The sequence below is a fragment of the Schistocerca americana genome, chromosome 7, assembly GCF_021461395.2.
Source record: "Schistocerca americana isolate TAMUIC-IGC-003095 chromosome 7, iqSchAmer2.1, whole genome shotgun sequence".
Lineage (NCBI taxonomy): Eukaryota > Metazoa > Arthropoda > Insecta > Orthoptera > Acrididae > Schistocerca > Schistocerca americana.
This window is the reverse complement of record NC_060125.1, coordinates 38,322,728-38,345,476: the sequence shown is the minus strand read 5'-3', so window position 1 is coordinate 38,345,476 and position 22,749 is coordinate 38,322,728.

Below are 22,749 nucleotides of genomic sequence, written 5' to 3'. Positions count from 1 at the left end.
CGGTGGCCCCCCAGGGAACGTCTCACACCAGACGAGTGTAACCCTTATGATTGCGTGGTAGAATAATGGTGGTGTACGCGTACGTGCAGAACTTGTTTGCGCAGCAATCGCCGACATAGTGTAACTGAGGCGGAATAAGGGGAACCAGCCCGTATTCGCCGAGGCAGATGCAAAACCGCCTAAAAACTATCCACGGACTGGCCGGTTCACCGGACCTCGACACAAATCCGCCGAGCGGATTCGTGCCGGGGACCAGGCGCTCCTTCCCAATCGGAAAAGCCGTGCGTTAGACCGCACGGCCAACTGGGCCGGCGTAATGTAAACGTTAGTTTCCTTTATTCAGCCTCTTAAATTGTAGGGTCAATATTGCATCGCGTGTTCATACATTTCTGCAGAATTAAAACTGATCTCTGATGTCGGCTTTTATGAGATTTTCAGGTTTTTTTATAAATAAATCGCCGGCCGGAGTGGCCGAGCGGTTAAAGGCGCTACAGTCTGGAACCGCACGACCGCTACGGTCGCAGGTTCGAATCCTGCCTCGGGCATGGATGTGTGTGATGTCCTTAGGTTAGTTAGGTTTAAGTAGTTCTAAGTTCTAGGGGACTTATGACCACAGCAGTTGAGTCCCATAGTGCTCAGAGCCATTTGAACCATTTTATAAATAAATCTTGGCAGTATTCTGCAACCACGACTTATTAGGCTGATAGTTTGGTAATACTCACACCCATGAGCGCCAGCCTTCTATGGAATTGGAATTATTACATTATTCTAATGTACTTTGTGACTTGTAATATGGGACAGATGCATTTGGCGAAACATTTTGCAAATACTGATTTTAAATTTAGCGTACCAATGCATCTTACGTCAACTTTATGGTTAATTAAGATATGGAGTACGTTTATTGCTCTATTTGGGTACTTGCATTACCTTTTTTCGAGATCAGATGATGCTGATTTGTTTTAAGGAAATCGGACTCGTAAATAAAGGTCTTGCAAAAGTGATCTCGGCTGCGAAGTTTCCTTCCTTCAAGCTGAGTATTTCCAGATCGGCCCTACCTTCTTAATATGGGCTAAAAAATTAGTTCATGTTCTGGAGCTGGAAATAGAAACTATAGGTTTGAGGTTTCTAGAGCATGGGAATTCATTTTTACCTAACAATCCTGACTTCTTGTAACTGAAAAAGCTACTCAAAAAAAGTAAAATACATTTAGATGTCAGAGCATTCGATAAGAACAATGCCGGCCGGTGTGGCCGAGCGGTTCTAGGCGCTTCAGTCTGGAACTGCGCGACTGCTACGGTCGCAGGTTCGAATCCTGCCTCGTGCATGGATGTGTGTGATGTCCTTAGGTTAGTTAGGTTTAAGTAGTTCTAAGTTCTAGGGGACTGATGACCTCAGAAGTTAAGTCCCATAGTGCTCAGCGCCATTTGATAAGAACAATAAAACAATAGTAAACTTAACTTCACAATCGTATTAATGTTCAGAAATAATGTAGTTCGTGCTAACACTTTCGGAAAAACGTCGTAACTAACAGGAAAGTGGACACACAAGGACGGCCTGTCAGTTGGATCAATACAGGATGCCACAGGTTTGAAAAAAGTCACGCTCATAAGGATTAAACTGTAAGAAACTTTCAGCGATCTCTGTTCTTCTGTGCTTGCTTGCGAGAGGTGACTAGGGACAAGAAACTAAAAGGAAGATCATAGCATACACTACTAAAAGTGCATACAGATTTACTTATCAGGCCAGCAGATCACTGAGTGCGCAATTGACTCCGCCCATACTTGCCACCAAAGTGTCACACGTAGTTCAAAAACATTGCAGCATATTTGAACAATCGGTTCAGCGATGTAATTTTGCAGAACGACGATATCGACGACATTGTTTATGGCCAACATGTTAAGATGTATTTTAATATACAGTTCTGTAAAATGTAACTATATTGTAGACTTCGTAAGTACCACGTCTACGATACTCATAACACAGAATATCTGTGTTAGTCTCACACAAAACACATCAGCATATTTTGTGGTAGGAAACCAAATTTGACAATAAATATTATATCATGCATTTTCCTCAGAGTTTTGAGAGAACGGAAACGTAGTTCAATACATTGTTAAATAATATCCTTTCAAGCAATAACTTTAACGAGGTAGTGCATGCAACATACACTTACGAAAAGAAAACAACACGAAGGAGGAATTGTGGGAACAAACTAAAGCATACAGGTGTGTTTCAACATCTCAAAGATGATTTCTATTCAGATTTCGCGGCAGGCGCCACTACGAGGACGAATGTCAGATTTACTTTACATACACGCTGTAACGGTCGCGAGTGTTTGTTACCCTTGAGATTGGACCTGGTGAGTTGTTGGACAAGAATGCCGTTGAGGCGACAAAGGCGCAAGTATCAAAACCTCACGAAGTTTGAACGACGTCGTGTAATTGAGCTACGAGAAGCTGGCTGTTCCTTGTGCGATACTGGAGAAACACTTGGCAGGAACGTAGCCACTGAACACGATTGCTGGCAGCGGTGCTCACGAGAATGTACGACCACGAGAAGACCGGGCTCGGGACGGCCACGTGGTGATACCGAGAGGGGAGGCTATTATGTCCGGCGTACGGCTTTTCCGCATCATACTGCATGTGCAGCAGCACTCTGAGCAGCAGGTGGCACCACAGTGACACAACGAACTGTCACAAGCCGGTTACTTCAAGGGCAGTTGCCGCGCTGGGTAGCCGCGCGCTCTAGGGCGTCTTGTCACGGTCCGCGCTGCTCCCTCCGTCAGAGGTTCGAGTCCCTCCCTCGGGCATGGGTGTGTGTGTTGCCCTTAGTGTAAGTTATTTCAAATTAGATGAATGACTGCGTAGGCTTAGGGACCGATGACCTCAGCAGTTTGGTCCCATAAGACCTCACCACAAATTTCCAATTTTTTTTTTTTTTTTCCAAGGACAGCTCCGAGATAGTGTTAGGAGGAGGCCTACAACCACCCTGCCTGCGGCCTGGACACGCAAACACACTGCACCTACACTTCCACTTGGGGGTCTGCACTGTGACTTCGTATGACTGCATGAGCACTCTCGTGATTGTTCCAAGCCCCGTGACTACATACTAGAGCGTCAATCTGGTGATCCAACCTGTTGTGCTGCCATTCATCTGTTCCAACAGGATAACGCTCTTCCACTTACAGCTGTGGTAATCCAACACGTTCTACAGTGTGTTGACTTGTTGCCCTTGCCTTCTCCATCGCTAGATCTGTCTGCAATCGAGCACGTAACAGACTTCGTCGGACGACAACTCCAGCTGCAGCGTCATTCACAGACAGCATTATACGTCCCTGTATTACCCGACCAGCCCAACAACCGTGGAAGGAACTCCATTCCACAAACTGGCAATCAGCAGCTGTACAACGTAAGGCGTGCATGCTTGCATGCTTTGAATCAACATTATGGCCGTTGCACTGGTTATTAATGCACGAGAATTTTATTTTTGCTGTGGCTTTTTTCACTCTTATATCTGAGAACTTGCAATGCAACTACTTAAATGTTACCAAGACAAATATATACCAGAAATTCCATTACTCTACATTAATTATTTTTTTGCATTGCGATTTTATTTCCGTCAACGTAGCATAATCATTTACTTAAACAGTTACCAAACACCGAAACCTCGGAAAAGATTTATATCATATGGACAACTGATTCAAATGTTTTATCTATTCAGTCACTTCACTCAAAATTGATTTAAATCCTCATGAAAAATTAAAACTATGTGGCAGACCGACACTCAAATTCGAAAACTTTGCCTTTTGCATGCAAATGCTCTTCCTACTGTTCTATGCAAGTACAATGCGCGACTGGCTCTCACATCTCTACTTCCGCCAGTATCTCTTTTCTAGTTTCCCAGATCCATATTGTAAACACTCCTCTACGCTGTTGCTAACCGGTCTCTCCAGGTTGATGTCATGGTGCCTCATACAGTTTTTATCTGTAGTTTCAATTATCATGTTCTTTACCTACGTTCTTACAGCTGCTGCAACTAATTCTTCAGATTGAAAATGGGATGCAAGCATATGACTGATGGCAATTCACCGTACATAAGTGCACTGTTTGTAAGTAACAAAGGTAATTCATGTATGTTATGCCGTCCAAGCTAGACCATATCAAATCAATCCCCACATAAACGATCCACCAAAAGTTCCCCCAACAAAGAAAATAAATCTCGAATCCAACATTTGGTTTAACATGGGGCTGCTTTAAAATGTGTGGAGCTCTTAGAGGTATTATGCCACTGCCTTCCTAGGTTGTATGATAGAATAACCAGCCAGTTAGATGGAGACTTACATTTCAATGTAGATCCAAACCGTGGCTCGGCTTGACAAGAAGAGAAAGAGGCGATAATTATTAGAAAAAATTCTACCACAATTATTTTATTACTTGACATATGACTCTACACTGCTACATCTGTCCCAGAGAGCTGATCTCCCATATGTTCATGACTAGATGATAGTGCGCTAAATAGAGTGGCTAAATGTTTGATGTATGTTGATGATCTGAAGATGGCTGCTAAAGTTTGCCGAAATTAGTCGCCTGTAAATGTAATTATTGTGATCTGGTTGAATAAAACTTCTCTAACAAGAAAGAATATTTTTCATTTACTGGTACACCTGCCTAATATCGTGTAGGGTCCCCGCGAGCACGCAGAAATGCCGCAACACAACGTGGCATGGACTTGACAAATGTCTGAAGTAGTGCTGAAGGGAACTGACACCATGAATACTGCAGGGCTGCCCATAGATCCGTAAGAGTACGAGGAGTGGATTTCTCTTCTGGAAAGCACGTTGCAAGGTATCACAGATATGCTGAATAATGTTCATGTCTGGGGAGTTTGGTGGCCAACGGAAGTGTTTAAACGCAGAAGAGTCGTCCTGGGGAGACTCTGTAGTAATTCTGGACTTGTTGGGTGTCGAATTGTCCTGCCGGAATAACCCAAGTCCGTCTGAATGCACAGTGGTCATGAATGGATGCAGGTGGTCAGACAGGAAGCTCACGTACCTGTCACATACTAGAGTCGCATGTCAGGGGTCCCATATCACTCCAACCGCACATGCTCCACACCATTACACAGCCTTCACCATCTTGAACAATCCTGCTGAGAAGCAGGGTCCATGGATTCAAAAAGTTGTCTCCAAATCCGGACACGTCCATCAGCTCGATACAAATTGGAATTAATTGAGAGACTCGTCCGACCAGGAAACATGTTTCCAGTCTTCAGCAGTCCAATGTCGGTGTTGACGGGCCCAATAGAGGCCCAAAGATTTGCGTCGTGCACTCGTGAAATGGTCCTACAGGAAAATCCTTACTCCATCGCTGCCTCGGAGATGCGTGTTCCATCACTCGTGCGCCGACTGTAACACCATGTTCAAACTCAGTTAAATCTCGATAACCTGCCATTGTAGCAGCAGTAATCGATGTAACAACTGCGCCAGACACTTGTCTTGAATAGGCGTTGCAGACTGCAGCGCCGTAATCTGCTTGTTTTCATAACTCCGAATTTGAATACGCACGCCTATACCAGCTCCTTTGGCGCTTCAGTGGAATACGAGATCGCTCTCTTAATGACAATGTCAGGAAATTTAAAAAAATCGGATAGAGATTGTGGATTGAATTTGAGAGCTTTGGGTTAGTTACCTGTCACTTAACCACTGTCGCAACGAGGCCGCCCTGCACTCTCGTTCAGGAGGTTGCTCATTCAAGTTTCCACCGTTGCATCTGTTTTTAGATTTTACGTTGTTGCATTAATACGTCCAAGACAACTGTAGTGATAGTTCTTTTGTAAAGGAGAAGGCTATTTCCTTCCTCATCCCTCGGCAATCCAAGTTTGACTAACGACCTTGTCGCTCAAGGGACTTCGTGACCTAATCTTCCTGTACTTACTCACTGTTCCCCATATACACACCTTAACAAAGTATACTCCTTACAATACCTTCCAAACGTACAGTAACCGATCATTAATTACGGTTTTCGAACTGCTAATTAAAGGGTGATGATTCTGTGAGCCTTTTCAGACGGAGGTAATGGTTGTGGCGCATTATAGTGAAGATAAACTTTTTGATGAAGAAAATAGCCAGCTACAAATACTTTGTTCCAATGCAATTACTGGTTTCTGGCTACAATGCCGATCATCAGACGGCTAGTGTTTTCAGTTACAGTGTGGTAATGTGTTCGCAGCAGCGTGTCTGCTCCTGCGTTGCACGAGACTATTTGACTACATAGCCCCAATGTGTAGGTATATGTTGTTTTGATGGCGGAAGATGGTAATGTGCCTGCACTTAATAACATATAAAGTGCAACAGTAATATATACCTACATACGTTCAAGTGGACGGCGTTTCGTCTTACTTTCGTCTTTATGCTTTTCTAGGACTATGCAAAAACTGTTGCAGTACAAACAGCACACATACTCGAAATACATCACTGTGGCACAAAAACTCTTCACAATATTGCTTATATCCGTTGGAGCCTTAGACGTATGCTTTATATTCTGTGTGCTTGTTCACAATACAAATAGAACTACGTTTGCCGTAGAGCGAAGATCTCAGCATCCTTGTGTCAAGCAAAGGATATCTGCAACACGTTAACAAAATGGCTCTGAGCGCTATGGCACTCAACTGCTGTGGTCATAAGTCCCCTAGAACTTAGAACTACTTACACCTAACTAACCTAAGGACAGCACACAACACCCAGCCATCACGAGGCAGAGAAAATCCCTGACCCCGCCGGGAATCGAACCCGGGAACCCGGGCGTGGGAAGCGAGAACGCTACCGCACGACCACGAGATGCGGGCAAGCAACACGTTAACAACAGAAAAATGCGTTTTCTGCAAGTGTAAACTTACTATTTAAGGATAGACGAAACTTTATTTTAAACAGTCTTTTTCAGCAACTATCACCGCGATTTTGACAAAACGGGTTAGAGCAATTGGGTCGCATACTATAGAATATCAATACACAGACTTCGATATACAAGATTAGAAAATCACTAGAGTTTAGCAGTTAGGTGATGCCATTGAAGTATTTAGTTCTTCTGTTGATTCTTCTGTTAGCCACTGTCTCCTTTCTACTTGAAATCCATGTGCCTGTTGAAACATGTTCCCAGAGCGTTTGATTGACTTACATAGTAAAATAAAAAATTCTTATAATATTTCATTCTTCGGCACAAGAGAATTTGATAAAGCTGGTGTAGTCATCGACATAGAATATCATTTATGTCAAGTTTCTCCATCTGCTGGCTAGGGCAGCTCAATTAATGCGTCAAACATATCCTATGACATTCTACTGTTTTAAATGGCACGTGGCTGTGACAAAAAGAGAAACGCGAAACACATTCAAAACCTACAGAAATGAGTTACGTAGGAATTATAGGTGCGGCACCTTGCATTGCTCGTGAGGCACCAGATCGTGACTCGGACAGAGATTTCCGTAAATAGGCTCCGAGTAATAACTTCCAGCGTCGCTCATTCGTCACGTCGAGTCACAGGGTATTAAGGCTCAAACGACTCCCGACACGCACAAACAACCCTCCCTCAGTAGTTAATTTTGAATCGAACTGATGTCGAAGTCTCGAACATACGTTTCTATTTATTTCACACGAGCGCTTATAAACCCTTCGTCGGACGCCGCTAACCCACAAACACACATCGAAGAGTCGACTTCAGCCGTAGGAAGCTCTGTAATGAACAGCGGAATTCCCACGTTACACTTTTGCTCCGTTAGAAATTATGAAATTATGATGTAGAATATGGAATCACTTTTCTCTGTACAGAGTGATCCCGGGTTATACTGACAGAACTTCATAGGTCGTTCAGGGATATTTGCTGACTATTTTGGTATTAGGCATTGACGGGTTGTGAGAAAGTAATTGCAGTTAGTCTGATTTCTTGCCACCCCTCCCCAAATTAATCTTATATCTGTAATGCACTGATAGTAGGTGTACCAAATTACAAATGTTGACGCTGAGCGGTATTTTTGTGTTTTTTGAAATCAAACTCGTTCCATTCACTCACAGACTTGCTGTTGACAACAGAAACGCTCGCTTTGCTCTGTTCTTTCTCGAATTTGTATCCCGGCAGTGTTAGCTGTTTGTCAACAGTGACATAGGGTAGTATCGATAAGTTTACTGATGGAAAGTTGGCCAACATTCACGCTGTGTGTGGGTTCGATGTACGCGATGGAAGAGCGTCACGGCGACGCTGTACTGAGGAGTTCCCGGGGCACCGCTAGCCACATCGACGTGCTTCCGCCTCTATACAGGGCCGACTGCGAGAAGTCGGAACCTGGCCGTTTGAGGCACGCAGCAGTACTCGATATTAAAGAGAACACATTATACGCGATTGGTGAGACTCGTGCCACCATTAGTCGGTACGTTGCGCGGGCCCTAAATATAAGGCAGACAAATCTTTGAGAATCTTAGACGAACCACAACTGCACACGTATCACCTACAAAAGTCGCATTCGTTCCAGCCAGCAGAACTGCCATGTCGAATGCAGCTTGCAAATTGGTTCCTTCAGGAACGTGCAGAAAAAAATCACGATTTTCTTGTTTTCGTGTCATTTACAGACGAGGCAATGTTCATAAAACATGGCGTAGTCAACGGAAGGAACAGCTATTCATTGGTTGATGAAAACCGACACACACTGGTGTGTCGATCCCATCAAAGCAAGTTTGTTGTGAACGTATGGAGCGGTATTTTATGGATCTTACGCACTTTCCGATCAACTTAACCTGGTACTGCTCAGCACTTTCCTTTACTATTTCCTTCTATTCGTATTGTAGATAAAAACTGCCTTTTTATTGCTTTAGTGTATTTTATTTCAGACGCGTTTAGTCTTTCTTGACTTAAGATATTTTCATCAGAATCTAGGATGATACAGTTTTGTTTTGATATGCATTATTTGTAGCTTATGAAACATTTCACGTCTTGTTCTTTAAGTAAGTAATTGATTACTCACAGTTATTCGAGTTTTTGGTTGCATCTGCGTTTCCTCTCATCTGGCCACTTGTTGTAGGTCGCACTATAGCTTCACTTACAAGATATGAGCACATTTTCACGTCACGAAAAAATCTTCACATGTTTCGTAAGTGAAGTTACAGTGTGACCTCCAGCATGTGACCAGATCCCAGCCAAAAACTAGAGTAACTGTAGGTAATCACTTATTTACGCAAAAAAAGGATGTGAACTACTTCATAATTTACAAATATCGCATATCAAAGTAAAACTGTCCCATTCTAGTTTACACTGTAGATACCTTAACAGCATAAATGCGAAACGCGACTGGAATAAATAAAAAACGTTGCAGAAACACAAAGAAACGAATATTTCAGTGCTTGCTGCTGATGATGGTCACGGGAACAAACTCGTTATGTCTCCCCATGATTTCTAGAAGACGTGCCGCTGATAATTCGTTCAACCTGTGTAGTTGAAAGCCGATGGGACGCTGGTACACTGCGCATTCCATGCCACAAACGCCTTTGATGTGCGGTTTGGACAACAATGGAGAGGTTGCGGTGATCCTGTTCCATGACCAGCTCGGTCACAAGCCATGACAACAATAGACGTATTTTGCTGGAGGAAATGAAGTGTATAGTCTACAAGAGTTCTGTCGGTGTTACATGGACCCGGTTACTGGGATTGTAGCAGCCGCTTAAGTGCGTAAGTAGTACGTCAGACGTATGGAATACTTGAGCGTGAATAGTCGATGGTGCTTCGCTGTATCCTTTGCTTTCACCTTGTCTTGGACATACCTGCAAGGCAGCATTTGTGCGTTTGTCAGTACTACACTGCAAACTGACACGACAGAATAACCACACTGTGATAAAAATGTACGAATTTCGTCTGAAAATAGTTTCATTAGTCTTTGTTCTTTACTGTACTTTTTGGTGATGGCTTCTTCACTGTTATGAACGTATTCTCTTAGAAACAAAGGTGATCAATGGTGACATATCGAATGAAACATAAATAAATTATTATTCTGTAACGAGCACTCTGAGACCACGGGTCCATGAAACCAAAATATACAGAAGTAGTTTCTCACCAGCCTCCGAAATTTTGGAGGTTAAATTTAGGTTCACCCTCTGTACCATCCTAAAACCAGAGGCCTTCGAAACAACAGCTCAAATGAAACGAAAGTTTTCACCATTTGAGTCGACGATAAAGATCTACGCAATATTAACGTACGGACTCACGTCACATGGACGCAAGATATACATCAAAATGGAGTAGGGAGATACTCGCAGAGAACGGTCTCGTACTACTAACAAATTGCCTAAGTCAGAGTTTAACACAGCTCAACTAATGCTGTAATCAGTCAGAGAAAGGCTACAGACGCAAGGTTCTGGAAGCACACGATAAAGAGAAAAAACTGAGGCGTAGTACGTGGAACATGTTCACAGGTAGTGGTGACAGAAAACCGATGGGTAATATGTAAGAGAATCGATATTCAGAGCTTACATTCGAATTGTGTCCGGGGGCGGAGCACTCTGAATCGGATTCTACTGTAACCAGTTCAACTTAAGAAATCTAAGCTGCCAGCTTACTAAAGAGTATGAGCAGCAATCAGACTCGAACCACTGTGAACCACTTACAAGATTAAGTGCCAAATTTTCTTGAAGAAAAAAAAACTACCAAGATATCTGCTACGAATTTCGATGACTGTGTAGATTTGGTACACGTATATCGTTTCTTACGTTCCACTACGGAAGCATATAAATTATGTAACATGCTGTATATGCTCTAAGATATCTTCCAAGCAAAGTTAGGCAATATTTATGGCAATGAACTCTCATTAGCGACGAACTTGATTAAAACCACGCCCGTTTATATATATATGGTGTAAACGGTATAAGGCGCCAAAATTATACAGATAGTACATCTCGCAATGCTTGACAAAATAGTCTAGTAACATGTTTGCGTATTTCCTACGGTTGTCCCAGAAAAAACAGTTCGTCTCAGGATAATGATTTTGGAAAAGTAGATACCTGGCCGTGCACGTATGTAAGCAATCGGTTCCTGTTATTGCCCGCTGCGCGTATTAACATCGCGAGCGTAAATCGTGAACACATAGGCAACTGCGGCCTGAGTGACTGCGTCATTGTAATACACCGAGCGACGACAGTAGGCGAGTAATCTGTGCAGATGTTATTGCAACTCTGTTAACTGTTAGGATGGAAAGGAGATTTACTATAGCTGAGCTATGCGACATGCATTTAATTTATGGCGAGGCAAAAGGTGTTGCGAGGGCAGCTGTACGAATTTATCGAGAACGCTTCCCACGACGACGACTTCCTGCACGAAAGACATTTGCTGCTGTGCACCAAAGGTTTTTGTCACTGTAATTCTCTACTTGTATGCGATTATTATGCATTTACATCTTAATAAAGTACAGTAGTTATCTGCACCTTTGTAAATTTTCGTCCGTATGTGAAACGTATCTTCTGTTCTGATATGCTTTCCGTTTTTGTTACGTCATGACAGAATACAACTGACGAGTACGTATTTAATTTCCTTAGATTGAGAGATACTGGCTCCATACTGCCCCGCGCAGAAGGAAGAGGCCCACAATGCGCCGATCGTACATTGGAAGCTGAGGAAAGAATTCTGGACTGCATCCAGGAGGATCCTTCTTAGAGTAGAAGCATCGCCCGCCACGTGGGTATATCGCACACTGTCGTTCATCGCACTTTGCAAGAGGGGCGTCTGCGGCCTTACCACATTCAACGCGTACAAGCATTGGAAGAACAAGGTTTCCCTCCACTACGTGATTTCTCAGAGTGGTTTTTGTTACACAGTGCGCAGCATGATTTTGTCAACAAAATACTCGTCACAGATGAAGCGTGTTTCAGTCGCGACGGAATAACTAATTTCCATAACATGCAGTCGTGGAGTGTACACAATCCTCGCCACGTAGTGGCAACACATTTTCAGCGACGATTATTCGTAAATGCGTGGGCGGGTATGCTCGATAATTACATTATGGGGCCCTATGCTTTACCTGCACGTTTGATTGGTAACTATTACCGAACGTTTGTAGAGGAAACATTGTTACCAACGTTGTTAGAAGACTTTCCGTTAGGCATACGTCATAACATGTGGTTTCTCCACGATAGCGCTCCACCCCACATTGGTCACAGAGTACGCAGATTTTTGGATAGTCGATTTCCAGGACGATGGATCGGGCGTTCGGGTCCACGTCGATGGGCAGCACGCAGCCCTGATTTAAATCCACTGGATTTTTACTTTTGGGGCCATATGAAGGAACTTGTTTATGCTAAGCCAGTAAATAATGTGGACGAATTGACGCAGAAGATTTTAGATGCTGCCAATACCATAAAGGCCAATGTGCATGTTTGTGAGCGAGTGCAACGAAACTGGGTTCGCCGTAATGAAGCGTGTGTAGAAGCGAATGGTGGTCCTTTCGAACATTTATTGTAGTATTGGTGTAACAGGGAACGAAGGAATGGGTTTTCTTTTCGTTACGATGTTGTTATACAGAAGGAAAATAATGTGAATTTAGTATTCGTTATGGCATTGCCGTAAAAAGGTGAAACAGTTGATTGTAATTAATGCACAACTTTGTACTTGGTGATTGATTGAATTTGTACTAATGGAAATACATTGTGTTTGATATTAGCTTGTCATTACTACTACGACCTACGTTATCGACTTGAGAAACAGACTGGTTGTATTCAATTCGCGTAAAGCGAATTACGCATTCTTGACAACCAAAAAACCGTTTACATTCATTTTTTCGGTACCACCTGATTATCACATCACGTCGTTGTACACGTCTAATGGTTTCAATCCTCTGGTCGGCTCGTTGACTTTCTCTGGCCGCCCCGTCATTGTAGGCAATAAGCTCGGTACGCCGTGTACTGTCAGTTGACTACGTAAACAGAAATGCGTATACTGTCTATCCTACGAACATTAGGTTTTAATAATACAAAATTCAAGCACATGATACAAGAAAATGTCATTAGACTTTTTTGTCAAGCACACCGAGATGTACCATCTGTATGATTTTGGCGCCTTATACCGTTTACACCCTATATATATATATATATATATATATATATATATATATATATATATATATATATATATACTTCCCCGTGGTTTTCCTTAACTGCTAAACGTATTTCCTGAAATTTCAGTAGTTTAGAGCAAAACCGTTTCGCCCACATGGTAAAATTTCAGGTAAGGTCTTATGGGACCAAAGTGCTGAGGTCATCGGTCTCTAGCCTTACACAATACTTAATCTAATTTAAACCAACTAACCCTAAGGACAAAACACACACACACACACACACACACACACACACACACATGCCCGAGAGTGGACTCGAACCTACGACGGGAGGAGCCGCGCGAACCGTGACAAGGCGCCTCCAGACCGCGCGATTACCCCTGCGGCTCGCCGACATGTTCTGAATAATATAAGGTTCAGAAATACGGAATAAAAGATCGATATCTTGAAACTTCTAGAACAGAAAACCCTCTTAAGGGACAAAGACGCCATTATCAACACCTCACTCTGTTTGAACTTAGTCTTGTAATAGGGCCACGAGAAGCTGCATGTTCCTTTGCGACAGTGCTTAAAGACGTGGCAGGAATGTATCCACTGTACATGATTGCTGGTGGCGGTGGTCACGAAAATGTACGGTAGCAAGAAGACCGGGACTCGGACGGCCATGTGGCACTACCTAAAAGGAAGTCCGTCGTGTTCGGTGTACGGCTCTCGGGCATCGTACTGCACCTGCAGCAGCAATATGAGCACCAGTTGGCGCCTTAGTGACATAACGACCTGTTACGAATCCATTACTTCAAGGACAGGTCCGAGCCAGATTCCCTATTGCGTGCATTCCGCTGTCCCCAAACCGCCATCATTTGCGACTTCAGTCGTGTAAGCGAGAGCAGGGTGGAAGTCTGTAGTGTTTTCTGATGAAAGCAGCTTCTGCCTCGGTGCCAGTGATGGCCGTGTGTTGGTTAGAACGAGGCCAGTTGAGGGCCTGCAACCAACCTGTATGCGAACTAGACGTACTCTATCTGTCGTATGACAGCAAGAGCATTCTTGTCGTTAACCCAAGCACTGTGAGTGCCGTATGGCGATTCGACCTGTGGTGCTGAAGTTCATTTACAGCATTCTAGGAGGTGTTTTGCAACAGGATAGCCACGCGGACTAAGGCGCTTTGTGACGGTTCGTGAGGCTCTCCCCCGCCCCTTCGAGTCCTCCATCGGACATGGGTATCTGTGTTGTCCACAGCGTAAGTTGGTTTAAGTTAGATTAAATAGTGTGTAGGCTTAGGGGCCGATGACATCAGCAGTTTGGTCCCATACGACCTTACCACAAATTCCAAATTTCCAACCGGATAACGCTCGACCGCTTACTGCTGCTGTAACCCGACGTGTTATACAGTGCGTCGACCCATTGCCTTGGACTCATCGATCACCAGAACTATTTCCAATCGAGCACATACGCCACAACGTCAGTCAACTCCGTTATCGACAAAGAGCATTAAACGTCCCTGTATTGACTGACCAAGTGTAACATGCATGGATCTCCATTCCACAAACTGACGTTCGGCACCTGTACGACACAATGAATGCAAAAAAAAAAAAAAGGTTCAAATGGCTCTGAGCACCATGGGACCTAACATCTGAGGTCATCAGTCCCCTCGAACTTAGAACTACTTAAACCTAACTAACCTAAGGACATCACACAAATCCATGACCGAGGCAGGTTTAGACCGTAGCAGTCACGCGGTTCCAGACTGGAGCTCCTAGAACCGCTCACCCAGAGCGGCCTGCACAATAAACGCACATTTGCCTGCTTGCATTCAACATTCTGTCGGTTACACCAGTTATTGATGTTCCAGCATTTCACATTTGCAATGACTTGTATCCCGCTTACACTGTGATCTTGCAATGTTTATCGCTTGTATATGTTACCTAAACAAATGTATTCCCGAAATTTCATTACTCTACATTAATTATTTTTTGGTGCTGCGATTTTTTTTCCGTCACTCTATACAGACCTCATTTGGCTTTTCATTCCACAAGAGTGACATTATCACAACGTGTTAGTGTAACGACTCCCTATGGCGCCTGCTTTTTACAACAGATATGTGGGAGTGCTCTACCTGCCACATCCACTAACGTCTGAGATTTCTACGATCGGCTAACTAGTTGTTAATTGCAACGACACTGATCTATATCAACACATGTTACGTGACGTATGATTGCTTACTGTGGTATTTTCGTATTGATCAGTTCATTTAACTGTACTTCGTGGTGCAACCTATATGATATGCGAAATTCACTTTCATTATTATTTCCAGTTGTTACAAGTTTTAAAAAACTTTGCACTTACAGCAACATGGATTGCCCGCTTTCGTGATGCAGTGCAGGGCTGTTTGCAGGGTTTCACGCTGCAGAGGATTACACGGATTGTCTGTCTCGCGGATTATCCCCGTCGTCTCGTCTCCTTACTGTATTCTCATCCTTTAGGTAACGTTTTCGTTCGTTGCAGTCGTCACTACTCTTAAGATTACAGTTCGCAAGTAGGCGATCCCGTATTTCGCATCCTGACTCTTCAGCAAGAGCGCACCGCTGCCAGATGTCTGCGCACCAGCAAAGCTGAACAATAACTCAGTCATGAAGGAGACTGTCAAACTGGAAAATATGCGATAGGGAAAACAAAAGCTAATAAATAGTTCAAATGCCTCTGAGCACTATGGGACTTAACGTCTGAGGTCATCAATCCCCTAGAACTTAGAACTACTTAAACCTAACTAAACTAAGGACATCACACATATCCATGCCCGAGACAGGATTCGAACCTGCGACCGTAGCGGTCACGCGGTTCCAGGCTGAAGTGCCTAGAACCGCTCTGAAACAAGCTAATAACAAGGGCAGACTAGGGTAGGGAGTATCGAACCGAAGAAAATTTTTGAGGTAAGCACGTGTTGTAAATGTACTGATGTGGAGCTGGCAGATATAAAACGACAGCCAATTGGCGACGAGCGCGTGGAAGTGTAAGCATTGAAATTAACTTGTCCCATATAATAGCTGTTATGCTAAGCAACGCAATTTTTTATTATTATTATTGTTAGTAGTAGTAGTAGTACCCAGATTCACGAGCTATAGAAGTTCTTCGCTGCTGACGTCAAAATGCTTTGCCAAGTACTTCTTTTTTGGCATTTAACTTTCGAATCATCCCATGTAGGACTTTTATATATTCTCTAATGTTACTGAGGCAGAGTAACATTGGTCTTCCAAGAAGTTGTCTTCCTTCGAGCTATTCTGTACGTATCTTTCTTCTGGAGCTTGAAGTTTCTGCCCAGTACACTCAAGTCTCCTAACTTTAATTTCGGATACAATGGGTGGTTCATTGTTTGTTAATACTTCCATCCCGCTGTGTTCTTGTCTTTAATCTGGCCAGGTCCTTCCTCAAAATCCTGCTTTCAAAGATTTTTAGTTTTGCTTCTTCTGATTCTATTAATGTCCATGTCTCAGAAGCATATGTCGGAACAAGTATGATAAGCAATATGTTTGGAAATCTCTGAACGTTTTGAAATTAGTTCGCTTTTCAGTATGTCAAGCAATGCAAAACATCGTCTACTGGGATTCAGTGCAACATTATGATGAAAAAGGTAGTCGCGACTCAGCATATGGCGGAGATGCTGATGCGCAGATAGGCACAACAAAAAGAGTGTCCGAATGTAAGCTTTCGGCCAACAAGGCCTTCATTGGAAACAGACAACACACACACATACACACTCAAACAAACGCAACTCACACACACATCACCTGACTCTGGCCTCAGACTACGACTTTGGCCTCAGCAGTCAGAGACTGTGGTCATTTGTCTGTGTAAGAGAGTTTCGTGTGTGTCAGTGTGTAAGTGTGTGTGTTTTATATTTCCCATGGAAGGACCAGTTGGTCCAAAGCTCACTTTCGGACAGTCTTTTGTCGTGCATATCTGCGTCTCAGCATCTCCGCCATATACTGAGTAGCAACTATCCTTTTCACAATACTGTTTCCTTCCGTCCTGAATTTTCCATTATCTACTGGGGTTATCTATTCTATTATTTGCCGGCCGGTGTGGCCGTGCGGTACTAGGCGCTTCAGTCTGGAACCGCGTGACCGCTACGGTCGCAGGTTCGAATCCTGCCTCGACCATGGATGTGTGTGATGTCCTTAGTTTATTTAGGTTTAATTAGTTCTACGTTCTAGGCGACTGATGACCTCAGAAGTTAAGTGGCATAGTGCTCAGAGCCATTTGAACCATATTCTATTATTTATCCCTTCTTAGACATTGTTTATAGCTAGCAATGTTATAAATTAAATGACCTGTTTCGATTTTCTTTGCACCAGTTTTAAGGGAGTGATCTGCTTTACTTCCCTGTGAGCCAAAGAAGTATTTGATTTCACTGGTATTAATTACTTGTCCTGTCATACGTAAACTGTTGTGCAATGTCGTGGTGAGTGAACTAATTTCTTGTTCATTTTCTCCTAAGTTTACGATATCATCTGCACAAGACAATACTTTAAAATGGGTCTCTAGTTTGGTTCCAAATTGTGATGATTTTATTTTCAAAAAAAATGGCTCTGAGCACTATGGGACTCAACTGCTGAGGTCATTAGTCCCCTAGAACTTAGAACTAGTTAAACCTAACTAACCTAAGGACATCACAAACATCCATGCCCGAGGCAGGATTCGAACCTGCGACCGTAGCGGTCTTGCGGTTCCAGACTGCAGCGCCTTTAACCGCACGGCCACTTCGGCCGGCGATTTTATTTTCCTGGTGGTCTTCTCCGTGACGATGTTGGAAAGTGGAGGCGACAAAGCATCTCATTGTTTGACTCAGGAAGTAAAATGGTACATTTCTGAGAGACTGTTTTCTACTTTATCTCTAAAACTTGAATTCTGAATGCGCATATTTAGCATCTCAATTAATTTACTTGCGTTTCCAAATTCTTTCACTGATATCCATAGATACATTCTGTTAGTACTATAAAATTATTTCTTGAAGTTTGAGGGAAGCATGTGCACATCCTTAGCGTACTCAAATTTGTTTTCAAATAGAATTCGTATAATGTAAATATTATCAATTATTGACGTATTTTTCCTAAACCTTGTAACATTAGCTGAAAGTAATGGTTTCAGTTAAACAGTCAAAGCCAGACAATCTTAAAATATCCATCCATGACTGACTAAGTTGGAGGCGATTTTTCGTTTCGTTACCTGCTACAAGTGAAATAATGTCCTTAAGTTTTTAAGATAATAAGCTGTAATTAAGGAACAGTACTGCAGTAAGGTAGTCAGCATGTGGTACTGTCAGATTCAGTGTTTTCAATAATCGAATCTGAAGTTCACATGTTTTCATTTCTGCCGAACTTCAGAGCGCACGAATGAGCTTTAATTCTAACAACTACAGTAATTCATTAAATGTGATCTAAATCAGTGGTAAAAAAGAAAGCCGAAATTAAAATCTGAGTATCCTATTTCTTCAAATAACACCCTTTGAAGCAAATACATGAAATTCCTGCCGATTGTTACAAAGTTTGTCTCATCGATGTGGGGCGGAGCAGAGCAATCACAGCAGCAGCAGCTTAGTCCGACAAAACTGCGCCGCTAGACACACCCAAGTAAGTTCGCTTACCAGGAAGGAAAAAAAAAAAAAAAAAAAAATTAGAAAGAATCTCGCCGGCCGGTGTGGCCGAGCGGTTCTAGGCGCTTCAGTCTGGAACCGAGCGACCGCTACGGTCGCAGGTTCGAATCCTGCCTCGGGCATGGATGTTTGTGATGTCCTTAGGTTACTTACGTTTAAGTAGTTCTACGTTCTAGGGGACTGATGACCTCAGCTGTTAAGTCCCATAGTGCTCAGAGCCATTTACCAGGCAAACTCCCACGTGCTCATCGCTTATTGGCTATTGTATTATGGCCAGAGCTCCACGACGGTGCACTTCATACCTACGGTTATTTGGAAACTTTTGCTAGGTTTAACATCCATACCGTCCTCTGACCTTGCACACAGGTTGTTGTTTTTCATCCTGTATACGACCAACAAAAGCAAAACGAGAATAATGGAATGTAGTCCAATTAAATCAGGTGATGATTAGGGAATTATATTAGGAAATGGAAAACTTAAAGTAGTAGATGAGTTCTGAAAATTTGTAATTAAATTTTTTTAAATTTTGTAATTAAAATTTAATTAATATTTTGGGGAGCAAAATAACTGATGATTGTCGAAGTAGAGAGGATGTAAAATGTAGACTAGCAACGGCAAGAAAAGCGTTTCTGAAGAAGAGAAATTTGTTAACATCGAGCATAGATTTAAGTGTCAGAAAGTCTTTTAGAAAAGCATTTGTATGGAGTGTAGCCATGTATGGATGTGAAACATAGACGATAAATAGTTTGTAGAAGAAGAGAATAGAATCTTTCGATATGTGGTGTTACAGAAGAATGCTGAAGATTAGATGGGAAGATCATATAACTAATGAGGAGGTATTGAACAGAATTGGGGAGAAGAGAAGTTTGTGGCACAACTTGACAAGAAGAAGGGACCGGTTGGTAGGGCATGTTCTGAGACATCAAGGGATCATAAATTTAGCATTGGAGGGCAGCATGGAGGCTAAAAATCGTAGAGGGAGACCAAGAAATGAATACACTAAGCAGATTCAGAAGGATATAGGTTGCAGTAGTTAGTCGGAGATGAAGGAGCTTGCACAGGGTAGAGTAGCGTGGAGAGCTGCATCAAACCAGCCTCTGGACTGAAGGCCACAGTGACAACATACGTTGGGAACGAATAAAAGCCAGGTTTTTCTCTTCCGAAACGGGATATGAATTTCATTCCCCTACACAAAATCCTTTGTTAATTTTCTCTGACTCTCAGTTTATGACAAAAGGTAAAATCTAATGTTTCTCCTTCCATTGACTCTTCTTGTTGATCAGACATTAGCGGGAAAAGAATTATTGTTTAGTTAAAGTGACAGTTCTTCGGCGGTACCGTGATATAACTCATGGGGATGGGCTACATGGTGCTGGTGTCCAGTGAGAATGCGGGTAACTTACCGATTTAACTCTTAGTTTTTCTAGCGTCCGAGATTTATTTGAGAAATCATTCCTGTAGTTACCTTTACCAATTCAATTCTCAGTTGTCTGTGGCGTGTACTCTAGCTTTGCACCAAGTACACGAACATTTAACGCTATGGTATGCACTAGAATCTAACAGATTGCTTCCTTCCTCCGTTGCTCCGTTAAAAAAAACCCATGCACCTCCATTTTAAGTCCATTAGAGTCGTAATTATGTGTTCCACTCCACTGTCTTCCGTCATACGTATGTTCATTTTCCTGCCTCTTTTAATAATTCGGAACATAAATTTTACTACTGCTCGTTGAGCTATCCTGTTTCGTAATGGTTTCCACATTAAAATCCGTGTATCACTGTTACAAGTAAAACTACGAAAATGCTGTGAATCTTAACTCTCCTTTATAGACGCTTCGTTATCTTAATTTGAAAACTCTGTGTGGTTTACCAAACGAACTCCACTATCCAAAGCGTGCATTGAGAAAGCTGTAAAGAAACAAATAAGCAGTTTGTCAGGATAACAAAATAAAACTTGAAGTTTGGCAATAAAATTGTAACTCTGTCACAGACGGAAAGAACTTCGAAGATCAGTTGCACGAAATGGGTGAGTGAATTCCTAAGGGCCCAAACTGCCGAGGTCATCGGTCCCTAGAGTTACACACTACTTTAACAACATACACACCCATGCCCGAGGGACTAGAATCTCCTGCGGGAGGTGCCATGCAATCCGTGACATGGCGCCTCAAACCACTCTTCCATACCGCGCGGCGCACGAAATGGATAATGTCTTGATACGAGGTTATAAAATGAAAATTCTGTCTCTCTCTCTCTTCAATGTTTAACCTTGAGTTGATTTACAACAGTACGATATTACCCCTTCTGTCTGTCTTCCTCTTTATTTCCGCGTATGTAGTGCGTCCCACATCATTCACAATCTGCTGCATGTATGTATATCCTTGATCGTCCTCTCAGTAACTTCTCCTATAGTTCCAGTGGTGATACTGCGTCTCAACATCTGTCCTATGAGCTTGTCTCTTCTTATGCATCTCCACAGAGATCTGGTTTTCTCTACTCTTCTCCGCACCTCTTTGTTGGTAACTCTGTCTTTGCAGCTGATCTTGATCATCCTCATGTAGCACCAAATCTCCAGAGCTTCTAGCCACTCTCTAGTTTTCCTATTGTACAAGTTTCACACCCGTATAAGGCAACACTGCAAACAAATGCTTTCATGACCCATTCCCTTATTTCTAGACTGACTTGCCTTCTGGTGAATAAGTTAATTAACAAGGATAAAACAGAGGTAAAGGTATGTATCCACATTAAAGCAAGTGAATCACGCTAGGAGATAGGGCACTGAAAATAGTAGTTAGTTTTGGTATTTGGGCAGAAAAATAGCAGACGATCACAGAAGTAAAATCGGTTGGTACTGGCTTGCCCACTGAGTCCCTAATATCCATACAACTGCTTTACACAAGGATTGTAGCCGGCACATCAGTATGACATACACGTATAGTTCCTCAAAGCCTGCTAAAACTGATAGTATTGGTTTATGCCCGCCCCTTTTTTCTGAAGTTTTCACACGCTTTGCGCACTGTAGTAATAGAATATTTCCTCTTATTCTGCAGTACATTATGTACATCCTTCGTACGAAGCGCCATAGATATATTCCAGAGGTGCTGTTAGGTGATAATGTGGGCTTGACGTTGTGGGTACTCGATGCAGGCGCAGGTGCTGGTGAATGACCTGCTCCATTCCACTGTACGCACTGTGCCCGATGTCTTGCAGTGGATGGGTGCTAATATCTGTAAATAAATCTTTGTCCCATTATACAAGTAAATAAAAATGTATTGTCAACTCTTTACATTATCTAGTGAGAAAATCATTGTGGATTTGATATACGCAACAGGAACTTTACGCGTTGAACTTTCAGTAATTTAGAACGAACTGAAGAAAGTAAGTGTAATGATCTTCTATGATTTACTCCTTTATTTGAACTTCAAGCAGACATAAGTCCTTATGAAATATTTCTTCTCCGTAATTGTTTATTAATCTTTTTCCCCTCGTATCTCTTTTTCTCTTTTTTTGTTTAATTTAAGGGTTTTTAGTCCTTTCCGCAGAGATCTTAAATGCAGATGTGAGATAAGCCAGGATACAGTGTTTTTTTTAGACTCTGTCGCTAAGCGCTGCGGTACAGGTCGAATGTGCTGACGTCACGGTATTTAGTACTGCGTAAAACCTAGTGCTGCTGCACTAAAAACTGTGTATCGGTGGAAAAGATCGTAAAATCGTGCCTAATAGGCTGCAGTGAGAGAAAGAAACAGCAGAAAGGACTCGTGTTTAACTGAGAAACACAGGCGCGCTGACGTAAATGGGAGTAACTGAGTTTCTTCACCCTTTTGATCTTACTGCTTGCTATGTATGGCAGCTGTTTGCTGCATCTCTTGCAGTGTACATTGTTTACAAATGGAATAGCTGAACTTTTAACTGCAGTGCATCGATCAACGGCAGTTACATTGGCCGTATATGCCAAAACAAAAGTCTGCATTGGTCTGTCAGTCTCTGTTAAATTCCTCTTAGGGACTAAATGATGTGATGTTCATGAGTC